We start from the raw sequence: 13,964 nt of genomic DNA on the forward strand, positions 1-13,964 counted from the left end.
TGATTGAACAAGGAGAAAAGAAAAGAGTAAAGCCAAGGATATCTAAACAACACCATCATCTAATTTGACTGAAAAGGCATTTATAGAACATTACACTGAACAACTGAAGAATACATATACTGGGCCATCAAACGAATCTCAATGAACTTTAAAAGACCGAAAGAGTTTTTTAGAGACTATGTTCCCTAGCCACAATAGAAATAATTTTTAAAAACCAGTAATAATAATCTAGACAATATATGGAAAGCAGAAAATTTCTAAATAATTCACAAGCCAAATAATAAACCACAGGAATTTTAAAATATCTGAAATAAATAATAAATTTTAAAAAATAAATTTATTGCTTTAAATGCCTATGTTAGAAAGAGGTTCAAAATTAGTGATACAAGTTTCCACCCTAGGAAAGCAAAAAGAATAGTATATTAAGCCTAAGAGAAGAAATAATAAAGAACAGAGTGGAAATCAAAGAAATAGAAAGCTGAAACAACAGAAATTTTTAAAGCAAAAAATGCTGGAGGGCAGGAAAGTAGTATTACTGGCTCTTAATCATATTCTCCTAGGAATTGGCCTTAAAAATCAACGTTATGTCAGGTCCTCATGGATCTCCAAGACCAGTTTTTCACTTCTCAAAAGTCTAGTTAGGTTCATGTAAGAGACAAATAAGAACTGGGTCCTGGGCTAGGGACAGAAATTCTCTTTCACAAGCCCCACAGCTTTATATCTGTACCTCTTCCAAGAGTGTCTGGTAAATATATAGCCAGGGATAATGCTACTAGCTACATCCATATGTTCCCCCCTCCTCTTAAAATAAAAAGCTAGAATTCCTTTTGTAAGTTTTTTTGTAATTTTTTTTTTGTAAATTTAAAAGGAATTGGAGCAGTACTTAAAGAAAACCTCTTATAAAATCTCTTCAATGGTTATAAAAAAAAGCATTCTTATGCAAAAAGAAAACCAAAAAATCAACCTGTACTTAACTCATTTATTTCTGAATTTAGATTTCTGTATATTGTTTTATTAAAAAGAGAAATCTTTTTTAAAACTGTTTAAGAGAAACCATACATTTAACAGAAAACTCAAGATCACATGTGTAAACTAAAGTAAAAGCATAAACTGTTACTTATACAGCTCCTACACCAAAAATTCAAGGACAGGAAAAGGCTGCAAAGTGTTTAGATTCTGCTTTTTTTGACACCACATTCGCAAGTTTCCAAAAAAGAATGGGCAACACAAAGGCAAAAGGAAAAATGTCTTTCAGTGTCCATTTAAAATTTTAACTGAGTACTTCTCAATAAGACAAAGCAAAAGCAAAAGCCAAAAAAAAAAAAAAAAAAAAAAAAAGCCTCATTTTTAAGCATTTGATTTAAAGTGCTACTTTATTTAGGGTAAATCACAAATCTGAGGTTCATTCTGTAGAAATACAACCATCCTGCAGTATAGCACAGGTTTACAGTTTTGTGAAACCCACCTCCAGGACCAGCAGCTTTGTTCTAAACCTCAGGGAGCCAGTGGCTAAACCTATATTTAAACTAAGTCATTCCTCAGCTCCGTGCCACGCTTCAACAAATCCTTAAACACATACAACCACGTACAGTGCCTGTGCTGCCTCTGACTGGTGTGCAAGGCCATCATGTGTAACATACGTCTCAGTTTCTCGCAAGCCTGGGCTTTCGTGGCCACTTCACCGCTGCACCCTGAGCCCAGCCTCCTCACCTTCCTCAGCCCACAGGACTTGCTTTTCTCACTCTTCAGTACACTAGTCCAATATAAACTTTTCAAATCCCTAGTTTCTTTCACCTTTTCAAAATCAATTCAACTATTACTGGAACAAGTGTGCTACTGTGACCCATCCCCCTCCTCTCCCTAAAACAGCACACCATAAAAATTAAGACGCCTGTTTTCTCAGGATGAAAAGGTTAGAAGGACTGCAATAAAGAAATGCTTCAATGGGCCCTTAAGAAAATAACCCAGTGAGACTTTCACAGTAAATACCTTTTTCCCCTATGGTAACTCCTGAGACAATCTAGGAAAAGCAATTTGATTTATAGTAAACTTGACCTTATCTAGTCATCACTCACAAGAATCCTGCCAGCTTGATTGTTTATCCAATACAGGCTTTCTTCTATGGTAGCCACTGTCCACAGAGTTGTGTTTATAATTAGACTGTGCAGTGTTAATTATGCTGGCCGCCCTGCCAATGTTCTACGGAGCCTACAGGGAGAGATCAAAACAATCATTCCCGAATCATGAGTCACCTCACTCTTTCCACACTACAAACCCCTGGCAGCCTCTCAAATCTGGCAAATGATAGTTGTGCACACGACATGCTCATACAGCCTTTCACATTTAGGATGAAATATGAAGTTCCAAAATCTGCTCTGTACATTTTTCTAAAATTTTTCCACATTTTAATTCTGGAACTCCTTGCTTATTACAGAATTATATAATTTGAAGGTGAGAAGGTTTAGAAAAATTTCAAGGCCTGGTTTAGCCAATAAAGAAGGGAAGTTCTGCATAGGTAAACTATAATTATAGATTCTGCTTCACACTGAAACAGTTCTTCTAGGGAGGGGCAATTATCTCATTCATCACCATATCCCTGGTGCCCTGCAGGGAAAATAGCTATAATAAATGTTGAAATGAAAGTAGCAACACCCAACATATTAAAATTAAGTATTAATTAATGAAAATTACCTCCATGTCCACTCACAGATTCTCCAAGGGCTAAATCTCCAAGGCTTACTAAAGTTTGGAATAAGATAGAATTAACAAGCTAGCTATGAGGTTAAGAAGGTCCTCCTAACATCTATTGTGGGGTTGGGTCCCAAATCAGCAGGGCTTAGTAGTACTTCAGTGATTATGGGCTTTGAATCACTCCGTATCATTTCTTCTGGACACTTGACTATTCTTACTTCTTACTTACTTCTTAGTACTCTTCCCTCAGAGCCAGTGTGAAATTTAAATCAATTATGCTTTAGGAGGCATAAAGCATAGTGCTGAGGAACCTGTGGATTTTGGTTCTGGCTCCACCACTTAGTGTGTTGTTGGGACCTCAGTTTTCTTACAGGTAAAAAGGAAATAATGACTGCCCAATCTGCTTAGATAATCATAGACATCAAATAAGATAAATGGGTCATAACACTTTGCAAACTATGAAGTGCTACATTAAATGTTATTTGCTAATATATTAAATAATTATGGTAGGAGCATCAAAATCATAGCAAATAAACACATCTTTTACTTTTCAACTACACACACAGCACTTCCCTTTAAAATGCATTGGTACAATCCATCCCCCCCCCTTTTACTATAAAAGATGATGCTTAAATGTCACCTACAGCACACATCAGTAAAAAAAATTCATAAAATAGGTAAAGTCTAGAAACCCAATCTGTCTTCTGTGCCACAAATACCAAATGATAACATAAGCAACAATTCTGGCCTCTTGTCGTTTAAGATCAGCAACAGCAACGCCCATAAAGGATTTCAGTGTGGAAGACGGTAACTTGAGATAATTCTGTTTTGCAGAGATTTTAATACACAGGTTTTACATTTGAAGTCATGTGACTTTTGAGATATTTGCCAAATGGCTGCCTTGATTGTAAATACACTACAACTCTTCCCAAAATATCTCTAGGGATTAAGTGTATCTAAAGGCCATGCTCATTTACTATAATTGCATTTACACAATAAAACCCAGATAACCAATGACAGCTACACTTTATAAGAAGGCAATTTAAATTTATATAATGCTCACATTTTCTGATTAAAATAACCTGAAGGGCAGTATTACAAAGCTATCAATTTTACATTACCAAACTAAAACACTGTCAATAAACTTTTCACTATCTTCAAATTCTACACCACATTTTATTCCCTGAGCCTAATCACATCTGTTATTTTCTGTGCAATTTTGTAGTCAACAATAAGCAAAAATCAACATTTTAGTGCAGGAGGAAAGCAGCAAATAATATGAACTTGTTTGTTTTACGTTGTAGCTATGAAGCACATAATTTTAAATATCTATCAAGGAGAACATTTAAGATGAAAAGGAAGCATTCTACTAGAGAAGGCCAATGATCAAAGAGTATCAAATACAAACAAGGGCTACAGCACATAATCTGGACATGAAATGCTTCAAATATAGAATTTCACATAAAGGATCAAGGAGGGGCGGGGTGCCTGGGTGGCTCAGTGGTTGAGCCTCTGCCTTTGGCTCAGGTGGTGATCCAGAGGTCCTGGGATCAAGTCCCATATCAGGCTCCCTGCAGGGAGCCTGCTTCTTCCTCTGCCTACGTCTCTGCCTCTTTTTCTATGTCTCTCATGTATAAATAAATAAAATCTTAAAAAAAAAAAAGGATCTAGGAGAAAGGGACAAATAAACACCTGTAGTTTAATACAAACCTTAACTGCAATACAAGAATTAAAAAATAAGAGTAATTTCCTTTAGTAAAGGAAGAAAATTTTCTACCTCAACAAATTAGGCATGCTTTTAACTTATGTCCACTTAAACCTCTAAATCACCCAATGTTCTCCATTCCCCTCAAAAGACATTTTCTGACACCAAGTGCCCACTGATGCCAAAAGCGCTACTATCTAGAAGGTCCAAACACTTATGTCCCCACCAGAGCAGCTGTGTTCTTGCCAAGGATTAGTTGTTCTCCAGTCAATACATGCTAGTTAAAATTATGACTGTAGTTACATAAGTATTTCATTAAATGTAAAAAAAAAAAAAAAGGAGGAAAACTGTTTCTGTGAAAGCTGAGTATGCAGCAGAAAGACCCTACAAAAGCAAGTCTCCCAAGTAACACAGCTGCCAAATTAAGTGTTACCAAGAAAAAACAAAAAGATTGGGGAAACAGGGCCCTACAGCAGAATGTTTGCTCCCAGGCTTCAAAGTGTCTAAGTTCTCAAACCACTTGAAAAAAAAAAAAAAGAAAAGAAGAACCTGGAAATTATAGATGCATCATGGGCAGCAGAGAAGAACACAAAACTCTAATCAGTGGGTCCACATGCAAAATAAAAGCTTCAGTCCATAAGACAATATTAGTAACTAAATTTACACATTTTGACTTGAAATACTAGAGCAAAGTATTTTTCTTTATGACTTCCATTTTTAACTAGTTTTTCAAAGTTATTCATTATATTTGAGATCACGTTAAAGGGAAACTGATCTAAATCTAAGGTTTACCCTAACAGTTCATCCTGACAATCAAGGGCACGCACACATCTAAGTTCCCCCAAACACAAATCATAATGTATACATCTACTCATGAATGTCTAAAGAATAATTTTACTACAACACTTAAGAACTTTACTCTGTAGTTACACTTGCTGATGAGTTTAAACCACAAGATGTTTAAAATCATGTCTCATTAATACATGTCAAAACTTAAAACGTATTCTTTGACTAAGTAACTCCAGAAGAGAAATACATCCTATGAGTAACTGCAGAAAGATGTATGTATAAGAATGTTTACAGCAGTCTTATTTACACAGTAAGAAAAAGGAAACAATCTAAGTATGAAACTATTGGGGCTAGATATATTCATACCTAATAAAATATCAGAAATAAAAATTAATTATATCATAAAATTTACTGCTATCTAAAACATGGAAAGTTGTGCAAAATATAGTATTAGGTGGCAATTTACAGAATTTTAAATAAATATTCATCCAGTTGGACGCACCGTAAATAAAAATGTTAATACTAGTTATTTCTGGGAGTTATGGGTATATTGAGCATTTTTATTATCTATACTTTCTACTTTTTATCTGTATAAAAACAGGAAACCTCCCTCAAATTTATACAGACCATGCTTTAATCTGTGGAGATCTAAAGTTAACGAATTGATGAAAAATTATCAACACTGTTGCAGTGTCTTAGAAATGGCCCTGGATGGTGCAGGAAACCTGGGAGAGCAGGACAGAACTTGCTATTAACCTCCCATGGGACCTCTTATTAAGAAGCGGAGTCTGTATCTCCACCCCTTGAATATAATGGCCTTAAAACTTGCTTCCATTAATGGTACTGCATAAGTGACACTGTAAAATTTCTAATCCTAGCTTTAAGAGGCCCCGTCCCTTTCATTATTTCTCTTGTACTGACCGGAAAGCCCCATAAAAATAAATCTGAGCTAGTCTCCCTGTGGATGAGGAACCGTGCTGGAAAGACAGGCCCAGCCAACAGGCAGCACCAATGGCCAGATACGCCAATTAAGCTATTTTAAATCTTCCAGCTCCAAATTAAGCTGTTAAATCAAGTGACCTCAGGCAAGACCAGTGGAAGAAACATCCAGCTGAGCCCAGTACAAACTGATGACCTACAAAATTGTGAGCAAATAAAATGGTTATTATTTTAAGCCTTAAGTTGTGTCGTTTGTTAGTTACACAGCAATAGATAAATGATTTATCCATCATCCACACAGTAGCTATTAATATTGTGGTGTACAATTCTTACAGATTCATTTATTCCCTAAGACAAAACTGAGGTTACACTGTACATACTAGTTCTATGATTCTATAGCATCTTGGAAATGGGAACACAAGCAGGGGCCTCATGGTCAGACTTCAACTCTGACCCTTTAGAATAGAATACCCAATATTCAGAACGCACAGCATTCTTCAAATGAAAACTGTGCAACTGTGGGCTTTTCCTCCAAAGCCCAAGAGCCTTGAAATACATGACATCTTTATCCCTCATCAACAGATATGTGGATGCTCTTTCTGCCTGGGGTCCTAGTACAGGACTAGGTCAGACAATGAAAAAAGTTAACACCAAGTTCATTATCAAAATCCCCTTCTTGGGATCCCTGGGTGGCGCAGCGATTTGGTGCCTGCCTTTGGCCCAGGGCACGATCCTGGAGACCAGGATCGAATCCCACATCGGGCTCCCGGTGCATGGAGCCTGCTTCTCCCTCTGCCTATGTCTCTGCCTCTCTCTCTCTCTCTCTGTGACTATCATAAATAAATAAAAAAAATAAAAATTAAAAAAAAAATCCCCTTCTTAATTCCACCACCAATAATTATGATGATCAAAATCAACATTCACTAAGGGCTTTAGCATGTGCTAACAATGAGCCAGGCACAGCAGAGTAGTTAAGAATGACTCTCAAACCAGACTGGAAAAAAAAAAAAAAAAACAAAAAAAACAGACTGGTCACTTCCTGTGTAACCCGGAGCAAGTTATTTCATCTTTCCAAATTCAGTCTGTTCATTTGTAAAATAGACATAATAATAGTACCTATCTCATTGAGTTTTGAGAATTAAATAGTATAAGTGTAAAGCATTTAGAACAGAGCGTTAGTAAAGTGCCACACTGTAAAGTACTAAATAATTATTAGCTTTTGGTATTATTAATCAGCATTTTACATACGTCATCTCATTTAATTTAATCCCCACAACATTTTATAGATGAAGAAGTGAGAATCAGAGAGGCTAAATAACTTGCTGGTAAGTGGCATGGCCAAATTTCAAACCTACATTTTTCTGACTGTAGTAACTAAACCCTTCTAGATCGTGTGCCAGGACTTAAAATAGCTCCGGGAATGTCAAACCAAGTCCCACGTGCCAGAGAAAAGTCCTATGTCTTTGCAGCCTCTGGATCTGGTTGGGGCGGTCACAGAGCCACCTCTATTCTAGGTCAGAGCTGAAGAACTACAAAGAGATTGATACAACTACCACCATGTGTCAGACACTGAACACGATGGTTCGCACAACTCTCTCCACCAGGAATTTAGTAGGTATTCAAAAGTGCTGTTTGATTTTCCCAATTACATTCCCTGTTATAACTTCATCACGGGCAGTAAACTGAACTTTCTACCACTCGTTAGGATTATGAAATTATCCAAATATAACACTCATTTTACTGAAACTTTTTTTTTGATGTCTTAGAAAACTAGAAACTTTTTATGCTACCCTCTAAACCCATTATATTTTATAATTAATTTTTGTTCAGTTATTCAGTTGGTTAGGAAATATTAATGAAATCAAGACTTCATTTTTTAATTTTTAAATTTTAACTTTCCTACAAGGAAGATGGAAGTGAAACGATGAGTGAATGTAACCTACCAAACTGCTCGGCTAAGTTTAGTTCTACCCAAATTCAGCTCAATGATTTTGAAAACAACCACTTTCTCAGACTTACAGGAAATGGTTAAGCAACCTCAGATAAGTCATTTGTTCTTGTGCCATGGTAGACAAGTTTTTTTTTTTTTAAATGAGTCCATTTCAGATAATAGAACTTCATAATGTTGTAAAGCACTCATCTATCTAAATAGCAAGTATATAAGATGCTAGAGTTATTACTTTATTCTATTCTTTTTCCTATGAAAGAGCAAAGAACTATAATGTTTTTTTAAAAATGAGTTTTTACATTTCATAGTAAAATGAATTCTTAAGACTTTAAGGCCAAACCAGAAAAAGAAAAATGAACACATTACAATGAACAAACAGGTTGACAGTTCAAGACTGAGCAACATGGTTCCATCCTGATCTCAGACAAAACAGAGACGAAATATGATTGAAAAAATTGTATTTTTAGGGAAATTTCTCATGTTGTAATATAGCTGATTTTTTGAAAACTATGCACTGTCTCCTTCTACCCTTTAGTACTAGGTGAATCCTAGAACTGGAAAACATGATACTTGGGACAGCAGAGTCTGCATAATCATAAATGTAGGAGTTTTCTGGCTAAGAGATGAAACTTTACTAATTTTTAAAATTTGTTTTTTAATGCAAATGTTTCTAACACATTTTATTACTTTCCCATCTTCTTACAAAGACTGGTCTCAACACAGTCATCATAGGGAAAAAATAATTGCACTGCTCTTTGTTGGGACACAGAACTCACCGTCCTAACTGATAAAAGAATAGTAATATAGGAAATGACACCCCATACCTAAAACACCAAATTGGCCAACTTGCTTAAAAAACATTTCAGTTAGCAACTTAAAAGTTTACAGCAAATCATACTGTGTGGGATTTTTTTTTAAGTTTTACTTTAGATTTCTTCACTGAACCCACTGTAGCTGTTTACTCCAGCTATTTATAAGTTCAACTGAAGGTCAATTTTGATTATGATCCACATATCAGACAATAAATATTTCTTATAGGTAAACAAATTATTTGAAGAATCCCCAGAAAAGAGTGAGGAAAAAAATGAACAGTGCCACAGAGACCTGTAAGAAAGTAGCAAAAGAACTAACATATAATTGTATGTAATTGTATGTAATTGGGAGTCCCAGAATGACAGGAAAAAAACAGAGACAGAAAAATTATCAAGAAACAATGGCCCAAAACTTTGCAAATATGGTGAAAGATATATACTTATAAATTCAAGAAGTTCAATGAATCTTGGGGGGGGCGGGGGGGAGTAAAGTCCAAAGACAACCAAACCAAGACCCAAACAACCAAACTGCTAATGACCAAAAGTAAAGAAAAAGTTGAAACCAGCTAGAAAAAAAGTGATATATCATATATAGGGTAACACTGGTTCAAATTACGACAAGTTTTTTTGGTTTTGGTTTTCTTTTCAAAGAAAACTCTATCTCCATCCTCATTCCTAGGCAGTCACTGACCTGTTTCCTGTTACTACAGATTAGTTTATTTTCTACTTTTATAGAATTTTATTAAAGATTTTATTTATTTGACAGAGAGTGAGAGAGAACATAGCAGGGGGAGTGGCAGAAGGAGAGGGAGGAGCAGGTGCCGGACGGTGGGGCTCGAACTCATGACCCAGAGATCACAAGCTGCAAGCTCTGTGTAGAGCCAGGTAGGCATCCCACCACAGGTTTCTTAACAGAAAACTACGGAAGCCAGAAAATGATAGAATAACACCTTTATTGTTTTTATGTACATGGAACAATTATTATATGTGGTTGTGTAATATATATAGTAACTGTATTAATATATATTGCACATTTGTGCAACCTTTTTTTTAATACTTTTGTGTAAACATGTATCCAGAATACATAAACAACCCTTATCACTCAAAAACCGGGCAAAAAGATTTAAACAGCCATATTTCACACACACAAAAAAGCCAAAAAAATATGAAAATATGTTCAACATCAGCAGTCACCACGGAAATGAAATTAAAACCACACTGAGATACCACTATGCACACATTAGATTGGTCGAAATTTTAAAAATTAATCATACCAAATATTGGCAAGGACATAGAGAATAAGCACTCTCACTCCTAATGGAAATGTGAATTGGTAAAACCAGTTTGGAAAACAGATGGCAGTTTCTTAAAAAGTTAAAACACAGCTACCTGATGATCCTATCAATCATTTCTTAGGTATTTACCTAAGACAAACAAAAACAAAGGACTACACAAAGACCTGTATTTGAATGTTCACAACAGCTTTATAATAACTCAAAATTGGAAACAAATGTCCATTAAGAGGTGAACCAACGAATGATGGTATATCAATACAATAAAATACGAATCAGCAATTTAAAAGAGAAAAAAGAAAAAAAGGAACTACTGGTATTACATGGATGAGTTTCAAAATAAATTATACTGAGTGAAAAAAAAAATACAGGCCAAAAAAAAAAACGGTACATGATTCCATTTATACAAAATCTATATAATTCTATTTATATATAATTCTATAAAGTAGGGACACCTAGATGGCTTAGCCAGTTAAGCATCTACCTTTGGATCAGGTCATGATCTCAGGGTCCTCAGGATGGAGGGAGGGATAAATTGTAAAGCTTTTTTGTTTTGTTTGACTTTACGTTTAAAAAATGTAACACCAAGAATCAGGAATATGCAACACTTTGGTACTCTGATTTTCATTATAAAAAGGTCAATTTGAGAGGTTTATTTGAACAATAACTACACAATCACCCACCAGACTTCATGACTTTGTAACAAAACTACTTTTTGTCCACTCACACAGAGGAAGTGTAAAAGGTCTCCTGTTTAAAAGTATTCCTGACACTTCTTATAAACACCAAGAGAGTTGATGGCTTTCTCTTTAATAACTATTTCAAAGTACTTTGAATGGATGTGTTAGCACACGTGAGTATATCACCTATTTTTCTAGAACTCTAGCTCAGCTGGCTCAACTTTTGTGTACATACCGGGATGTACATATTTACATGTGATCACAGTTTACCATAGGTCTTCTTTCCCAGGCAAGACAGTTTTAAGTAGATCAGTCCTAGTTATTCAGGCCCCAAAGAGACCAGAGAAAAAAAAGAGGGTTGACTTTAGTTCTCTTAAAGGTATAGGTCATTCTATGAGGGGGCAGGTATGGGACAAAGGGTTTTATATCATTCTGGACTCCACAGACCAAGACAAGCAGAAATCAAAAATAATTGAACTTTGGAAGCTTTTAATTCATTATAATTAAGATAAGTCTAAGATATCACTCAAGGGCTGAGAAATTAAACAATACATCCATAAAGTGTATGTTGGAGGGAGGGGGTATTGAGAAAGAGGGGAAACTTGCTAAAAAATCTTGCAAGTATAAACAGAAAAGAGATAAAAATCAATTTTTTAAAAGACAATTGAATGTTTTGTTTTTCTTTTTAAATCTGTGCCCTCCTTAGAACCATCCAGGGCTGAAATAAAATGACCTTAGAGTCCTCAAACAACCAAGGCATCTGAGGTGTGGCTCGTCAGATATGCCTGACTAGGACATTTCCTTCTCCTATGACCTAGATTTATCTTAAGACACTTGCTGCCCAATTCCATCAGCTCCACTTTCTACCTGTTTTAGAATTTTAGAATAGTTCTCAAGGCACAGCATAAGTACCCCTGAGAATCCCTGATACTCTTAGTGGCCTTCAAGGCCAAAACTGTTTTCATACCGAGCTGTTATTTGCCATTTTCACTCCCAGGCTCTCCTAAGTATACAGTGGAGTTTTCCATAGGCTACACGACACGTGATACAACAGACTGAACACAGAAGCAAATATGAAAATTCAGTTGTCTTCTAGTAAGCCAGATGTTAAAGGGATTTGCAACGGTGGAAGGTAATTGCTCTATTTTGTTTTGGAGGATAGCTATTTTTCATTCCAAAATGTCATTTCTGTTAACATGTAAAAGGTTTTTTATTGTTAGTATGGAATCTACTAACTTATTAATTTTTATCTTTTAAAAAATTTCAGTGCTAATTTCTGATGCAGTAAATATCAGAGATATAACCCATATAAACAAAACCTCTTAGGTGTTCCCAATAATTTTGAAGTGTATAAAAGGGGTCCTGATACCCTAAGATTTGAGAAGCATAACTCTTGCCTTTAAAGATAAAAAAATTCCCAAACTTTCCAGATATCATAATTTGAGCACTGCAGTTTCATTATACTGTATGAAAAAAGCATATAGAGAAACTTATTAAGAAAGAAAAATAAATATAGGTGGTCTGCATAACTTTATAGTACGGCAGGCAGGGGCAAGGGGTTCTGAATCACCCTGAATTCCTGGGTCCAGAAAAAAAGAACTGAACCATTTGTGTTCCTTTCAGCATCCTCAGGCAGAAGGAACATAGACTCTAATAATTTGCTCCTATGGAAAAACACAATTTTCTTTACCTTGAGATAAATAAACTATCCAAAACGATGGTTCCCTATTCCCCTCAAATTCACATGTTGAAGTGTTAACCCCCAATGTGACTATACTTGTAGACAGGGCTTTTAAAGAAATAATAATGGTTAAATGAGGTCATCAGAGTGGGGCTAATAAGATTGGTGCTCTTATAAGAGAGAGAGAGAGAGACACCAGAGCTCTGGGCACAGAGGAAAAGCCATGTGAGGACACAGCAAGGTGGCCAACTGCAAGCCAAGAAGGGGGCTCTTACCAGAAACCAGCCACGCTGCCACCTTGATCTTGGACTCCTAACCTCTACAACTGTAAGAAAATAATTTTTCTTTGGTTTAGGTCACTAATTAAGTCTTACAGTTTTTTGTTACAGCAGGTTGAGCTAATATACTGCCTATACCATTTCTATATAAAAACTCCATAAATATACTAAGTAAGGTATAAGATATATAAATAAGGTAAGGTATAAGGTAAGATATATAAATAAAGTAAGGTATAAGGTATATAAATATACTAAGTAAGGGAGGGAAATACAGATTTTTTTTTTAAGGGGGAAGGCAATGTTGAAAAAATGTCTTCACAGTTTATATATTATAATCTCCTTTACTTGGGTACTAGTAGTTAGTGTTGTTCTTCTCAAAATGTCATTTAATTTTTATCTTTTAACATCAGAACAGAAACATCTACATTTTTTTCTTTCCGGTTAGTGTCATGTCTAAATTCATGCTTTCATACCTCAGCTCATGTTGTAATACAGTAACTCAGACCATTAGTTATTCTGTTGTGTAAACTAATGGGGAATCCTGCCTTTCAATATCTTTGTCTAAGTGACAGCCATGAGACAGCTTCCTCTACTTTACTCTATCCATGAGGCCACTTGAATTCTTATGCATGACCAGTTCATGCCTTTTTGACCAATTCTGATAGTAGGAAATTTCTTTTTAAAAGTCCCATCTAATTGACTTGGTATTTGTTTTTGTGGCTCTCTAATGAAAGACAAAGTATCCCCAAAGGTCCCCAAAGTATCTGAACAGTTATCCCCAGACAAAGTATCCCCAAAGATCCCCAAAGTATCTGAACAGGTCAGTCAGAAGACCCACAGCACTGCAAAAAGAGAAACTGATTTAAGTGCATCATGTAGTTCTCAAATGCAAAGCAGCTCTCTAGCTATGCGATAAGCACAGAAGACGAAAGGAGAGGGAAAATATTGGGTCATTCTTTAATTTTGATTCTGAAAATGCTTCAGAGTAAGAGATTCCCTTCCACTAACCTTCATCCCCCTTCCCCTCAAACACTTTGACCATTTCTCATTTAGCACTATCTTCCCTACACAAAGCACAGGGTCTGAAACACAGCAAGAACTCAAAACACATTTCGGGGGAAAGAAAAGCTGAATGAACACTGATACGAA

The 13,964-nt window shown here is 35.7% G+C and overlaps 1 protein-coding gene and 1 non-coding gene across 7 annotated transcripts in view; both read right to left on the reverse strand.

Moving 5' to 3' along the window:
- LNPEP (leucyl and cystinyl aminopeptidase) overlaps positions 1-13,964 on the reverse strand; it is a 111,603-nt gene that overhangs the window by 86,810 nt on the left and 10,829 nt on the right. Inside the window, exon 1 of one of the 6 annotated variants that reach the window (XM_072789678.1) lies at positions 2,076-2,208. The exons of the other annotated variants lie outside the window; for them this stretch is intronic. The gene's annotated coding sequence lies outside the window, so the exon portion shown is untranslated. Of the gene's footprint in view, positions 1-2,075; positions 2,209-13,964 lie in introns of those variants that run through there. 6 annotated transcript variants of the gene reach the window in all.
- LOC140623918 (small nucleolar RNA SNORA13) lies at positions 1,109-1,235 on the reverse strand. The gene has a single exon (XR_012023445.1). It is a non-coding gene; the product is annotated as a small nucleolar RNA SNORA13 (small nucleolar RNA).

This window comes from Canis lupus, chromosome 2, assembly GCF_048164855.1.
Source record: "Canis lupus baileyi chromosome 2, mCanLup2.hap1, whole genome shotgun sequence".
In the NCBI taxonomy this organism is placed as follows: domain Eukaryota; kingdom Metazoa; phylum Chordata; class Mammalia; order Carnivora; family Canidae; genus Canis; species Canis lupus.